The sequence below is a fragment of the Hydractinia symbiolongicarpus genome, chromosome 13 (genome assembly GCF_029227915.1).
Source record: "Hydractinia symbiolongicarpus strain clone_291-10 chromosome 13, HSymV2.1, whole genome shotgun sequence".
NCBI classification, from domain to species: Eukaryota; Metazoa; Cnidaria; class Hydrozoa; order Anthoathecata; family Hydractiniidae; genus Hydractinia; species Hydractinia symbiolongicarpus.
The window spans coordinates 13,698,950-13,704,949 of record NC_079887.1 but is presented as its reverse complement, the minus strand read 5'-3'; positions in this window follow the sequence as shown (position 1 = coordinate 13,704,949).

Sequence of the window (6,000 nt, the reverse complement as noted above, 5' to 3'; positions counted from 1 at the left end):
GGTTTTGATTACATATGCAGAAAATAAATAGAATCAGCCAAACCCACCCAACACTATATTCGTCCATACTTATCAAACACCGTACTCACCTAACAACATGTTCGTCCATACTCACCCAATGCCGTTCCCATCCAATACCATGTTCGTCCATACTAACCCACCACTATACTCGTCCATCCTTGGCCAATACTAACAACAAATTAGAAAAAAAATCGGAAAAGACTTACTTTTAACCAGAAGCTAATTTTTACCTACTAACTGTCACCAAAACAAATTTACTAGAATACTTCCATGATAATACTGCCCTGTTTACACATGAAACATTACACGTAACATATGCGTAAATAAAAGTTTTCCTTTTCTTTTACCACTTCCTATATACCTGTTTCATTAGTTGATGGAACCAACCTGAAATAAGAAAAAATGATCATCGATCACTTTTGCTATTGCTTTGTTTTTAAAATCATGGAGGCGTTGTGTCTAGCTTAGTAAAAAGCTTCTTTTAAGACAGATATATAAAAATGTAAATAATAAATAACTCAACTAACCGTATTTGTTGCACGAATTGTTCGCAGCTTTAAATCTCATTTTGCATGCAGACAATTCAGTATAAACACCGTTTAACATTGTACAACGAGTGTACAGATAGCCGTAAAACGCCCATAACTCGGAACCAATGAAAACATTGTTGTTACAGTTGATGATGTCTCGTAGCCGTTTTTTGACCTGTAATAAAAGATATAAGTACAAATTAATGTTCGCAAGGTGCATTATAGCAGCTGCTTGAAGATAGACGGATCGAAAACCTTAGAATAAGAGGGATACAATTAGCTGTTTACGGTTACTCCACCGCAATAAAAGTATACACATTCGCAATTTTTTATCTGTATTGTGCACATTTTCTAAGGTCAACTTTGCAAACTTAAATTCTTTTGTCCACCAACAATTTGCTTGAGGATGAAAAAATAATAAAAACAATGGAGCTACTCAAATATAAACAAACCTCATTTAACGATCGATCATTGCCTTGACTTGTGTAACATGTGAATTGACAGCGTTCACACTCACTTGCAAACACTGAAGATTGCAAGCTATTAGGAAAAAAAGTGCAGTATCAAAAACAAAGAAAAAGTTACTAGCATGTAACAAATTTCAGGTGAATATCATTGTATATCAAAATTTAGAACAACTTCAACAAATTCACTTACATGCACAGATTTGATTTTGAATTTCTTTTGTCCAGTAAGCCAACGTATTAATGGCAGCATGAATTGTGGAGTCGTCTATGTTAAAGTATCCCAGAACTGGAGCAGTTGTCGGAAATTGAGGAGCCAGTTGCATCTTTTTTGAACAGGACAAGCAACTAAACAAGAAACGTTATTTTTTTCAAAAAGGTATTGTCGTACATTAATATCACTTTACTTTCTCCCATTGGATTAAGTTAAAAATATATTAAATTTTGAATAAAAAAATCCGAGGGTAACCGTCTTCTGATTTTATATACATTTTATTGGTAACTGTACGCACCCCGCCAACCTCAAACCCCGACACCCATTTTTGGATTTGGATTTTTTGGAAGCAAAGGAGTCAAAAAAGTAACTTAAACAAACTCTGGTTTTTACATCATACCTGGACAGTCAGCAATCTTACAAGTAGATGTGCTTGTACTTGAACCAACACAATCATTTCCAGCATTAGCAGAATAAGGGTCAGTACAAGTTTGACTCCGTGACCTTTCACCCATATCACAAGTTTTTGAGCAAGTACTCCGCTGGCTCCATTGATTCCAAGTACCAGGAACTATAAACAGAACATTCTTGAAGGAGAACAGAAGGAACTTAGAAGAAATTTTTGTTTAAACAATTTGAGTCAAGATCGAGATCTATAAAGTCGTGTACTTAAAAGTATATTTAGTATATTAAACTTTCATCGATAATAAAAAAATTGAGATTTTTAACGTTCCACTGTGTTTAATAAAAAAAACAAAAAGGGTTGTCATGATAACATCTGCTATCAATAATGGGTTACCTGGACAAATCACACTGAAGAGACATCGAAACAGTTACCATCGAAGCTTGTATTAATACAAAATCTAATCCGAGCTCGAGAAGGAGTTATAGTCGTATTGGCTTTACAGGTGCTTGAGCAAGAATTCCATGGTCCCCATTGGGTAAGTGTTCCTATCGAAAAAGTTTAAAAAAAATATAAGGGAATAAAAAAAAGGATGTGTTAGGAAGATATAGAAAGTTATAACAGATATAATTAGCATATTCATGAACGAATACAGAGACCTCCTAAATAATGGCACAATATTGTGTGAAGTAATACCTACCAACCATATTAGCTTTCTTATATCAGACAATCACATACCTGGACAGCCAACTTGGAAGTTACAACTTTCTGTTTCACTTAAAATTGAACCATCACAGTTACAACCTTGTGTTGCTCCTTGACATAAACGTGTTCTTGTTCTTGTTGAAGAGGTACCTCCAAGTTGACAGGTTGCAGAGCAAGCTGATCATTGGGTCCATTGAGTTAGTACACCTTAGATAAATAGAAATGTCAACTCTATGCTAATACGCTAGAAGTATACCTTAATATTGTAATGCTAAGTTTCTTTGATATTTTATAGTCATGCAGGATCAGTCAGAGGTTTAATCAAGGATTCTTAGTTCGTAATTGTCTTCCATTTTACTATTTAAATAACGAAGCTAGCTGGACAAGCAACTTCTACGGTACAGTCAGTAGATTCAATCAATAAGGCACCATTACAATTTCCTCCAAACGTTGCTCTTTCACAAGTACGGTTTTTTTGTTGCGTTGGAGCTCGAAGGCCTAACTGACAGGACGCAGAACATGCACTGTACCTGGACCACGGAGTAAGAATTCCTAAATAAAGTTATCTAATTAGAAAGAATATGTAGATAATGAAAACAAAATGTGTCAGAAAAGGAGATTTAGTGTACCTTGGCATGCAACTCTAACATTACAATGTCGTGTGTCTACGGCACTGCAAAGTTGTTCAAAAAGTTTCACCATTACATGTCCTTGTTCTGGATTGAGTAGGGGCTGAGTTAACATTTGATTGACATGTTTCACTGCAGCTACCATACGCACCCCAATTAGACCATTGACCTAGCAAAGTACATAAGATATGATTGTGAATGATGGGCATTGTTAGTTATATCCAATTGCAAAATCATACCGGCACAAGACAAGAAGGAAAAGTATAACTGCACTTTTTAGTAAGACGTAAAGAATTTCCACAGTGTCAGTTGTTCCAAAATGCATTAGGTGAACAATAAAAGTACATACCTTGACAACCAACTCCAACATTACATGTTCCTGGCACTGTAAGACTTGCACCACCACAGTTTTCACCAAATGTGGCACCGACACATTGTCTAGTCCTTGATATTGTAGGCGTAACATTTGGATTGCTTTGACAGTTTTCGCTGCAAGCACCCCATTGCGCCCATTGCGTTAGTGTACCTTTATTTATTAGTCAAAATAATTAGTGAATACTCATTTAAAAAAGTAGAGCCGACATGAGTGAGATATATACCAAGCTACTTCTACGTTACAATCAGTATTTTGAACCAATAAAGCACCATTACAATTTCCTCCAAATGTAGCTCCTATACAACGTGTTGGAGCTTGAAGGCCTGATTGACATGTAGCAGAGCAATCACCATACACAGACCATTGAGTGAGCATTCCTAAACAGTTTTTATATTAGAATATGAATTTGCCTTAGCGAATAGACAATAAGTATTTCACAAAAAACAAGACAAGAAAGCCTAAAACACATTGTACCTGGACACGGAACTACAATATTACAACTCCGTGTTTCTACATTACTTCCAGGAGAACATATATAGCTAATGTTAGCTTTGAGGCTCCATCACTTAGCATAATTAGCTCTACCCTATCAAGTTATGTTGTTATTCCTCTTTTCTAGCTATCTATACCTACCTTAATTGTCAAAATCCTCTTCTTTTTGGAGCACGAATTATGATGGAATAAGCTAGCTACAAAAATCACAAAAAAGACTTCTTGAAATTTTATGATAATGTGACACATTTTTATACACATAGAGAATAATAAGACAAGTGAAACGAATTTTATAAAATTTAAAGTGTGTGTGTTAAGTTATTTTTTATTGTTTTATTTCCGACATCTTTTTGTCAGCCTACATGTAAAATCCAAGGTTTTTTACAAGGTTTTTTGACATTTGATTCGAAATATACGTGGGTTTTTGACTTTGGGTTAAAGAATTTATGAGAGGATGGGTTTTTTCTTTATAAATCATTTCATTTCTATATTTTAAACTTCCTCTTTATTGAACCAATTTCCTGTTTTTTAGCAAGTTCGTTGTGAATAATTCTTTGAGGAAAAAGATATAATGATAATTGACAAGGCTGCAGGAGTGTCAGGTGTTGTTGCAAAGGGGGGAACAGCGCCTGAAGATACTTAAGTTGAGTCTTGCCAATCAAAACATATGTTGTTATCTCGAGTGACTGTCAGTTTAATATAATAATAAACTGTTTCAACATGTGATGCGCGTGAAAGAAGACGGTTGATAGTGGTTGAGCAACTGATGAAAGTTATTGGAAGAGTGATTCATAAGTTTAAGATAAGATAAAGAAAGGATACAAAAAATCTACGTAAAGTTATTTGGCAGGTTTTAAGTAAATTACGTGTGAGTCATTTAACTAGCCACTCGGCTGGTTAAGTGACTCAGTCAATGTATAGCATTGCAAGAAGTCGTGTTCTGTGTTTACTATTTTGTTGTTCGTTTCGTCTTCGAAACGCTTTTATTTAGTTTATATGCTGTGTAGTAAAGGGATTTTTAGGAGATGTGTTACATTCAGGACAGGTTCTGCTTAGAAAAAAACGCTTAGAAAGTTAGTTTCTTTGTTAACTAACAGAGTGTTGCGTTTGAGGTAAAAGGAAGGCTTATGTGAGGCCTGTGTAAGAAATGTTATGCTGTCCGATAATGAGACATGTGCAATGAAATGGAAATGGAGTAGAATAATATGACAATGCTAAGGTGGATGTGTACCACCACAATTATGGACAAATTCTTAAAACAAAGGCAGTTCTTTCGTCATTTTTTAAATATAAACAAAAGGCTGAAATAGTCTCTGCAGCAGGCAGGCCGCCAAGTCGCTTCTTTTTGGCACACGTAGGCCACTTAAAGACCGTGTAAAACTCGCTAGTAACATTCTTCAGCGCGCCCGTGCAACGAAATCATCCATATCACTAATAATGATGAAGATGATAGTGTATAAATTCGCTTTCTCAAAGAAGGTGCGTTTTGGAATAGTACGGGTGCGCGGCAAAAATAAAAAATGCTTCGCTCATTAAAGTGAAGATAAAAAAATGAGTCAATAAAAGTTAATCATTAATCTCAAACATCACTGCTTGGGATTAACCTCTACTGACAGTGATTACATAAAAATGCAAAGCATTTTATTATTTTAAAAATTATTGATGGGATCTAAATTAAGTTAATAACTTTGTAATGCCAGACCACACTTGCTAAATTCCAATTTAATCTTTTAACACCGCGCCTCGTTTCAATTGTCCCTAAATCAAAGAATCAGGTTTTCCTAAAAACATTACTTGTCAACAAATATATTATAGCTTGGCATGTACTTATCAATCTAGTATACAGCCTCTGTCGCCTGAGATGGCGTGAGTCGTCCCATTTGGGATTATGTCGTAATTTGCTATACATTAGTTGGAATGCAATATGTGGTATGTTATATTGCAAGAAATATCGGTTGAGGTATACTAAAGTTTTTTTAAACTCGTTGCCGCGATGGAGTCAAAATTAAATAACAAAAACAAGGACAAACTTCGTTTCAAGGGTCCTAAGAACGAGTATCAATCAGACATTGATTTTTGATTTTTTTTAGTTTGTTTACGAAAAAGGGAGTTTTCTGTAGGACAATGATTTCAAAGTCAAAGGACGGAAGTTATTTAATTTTTTTT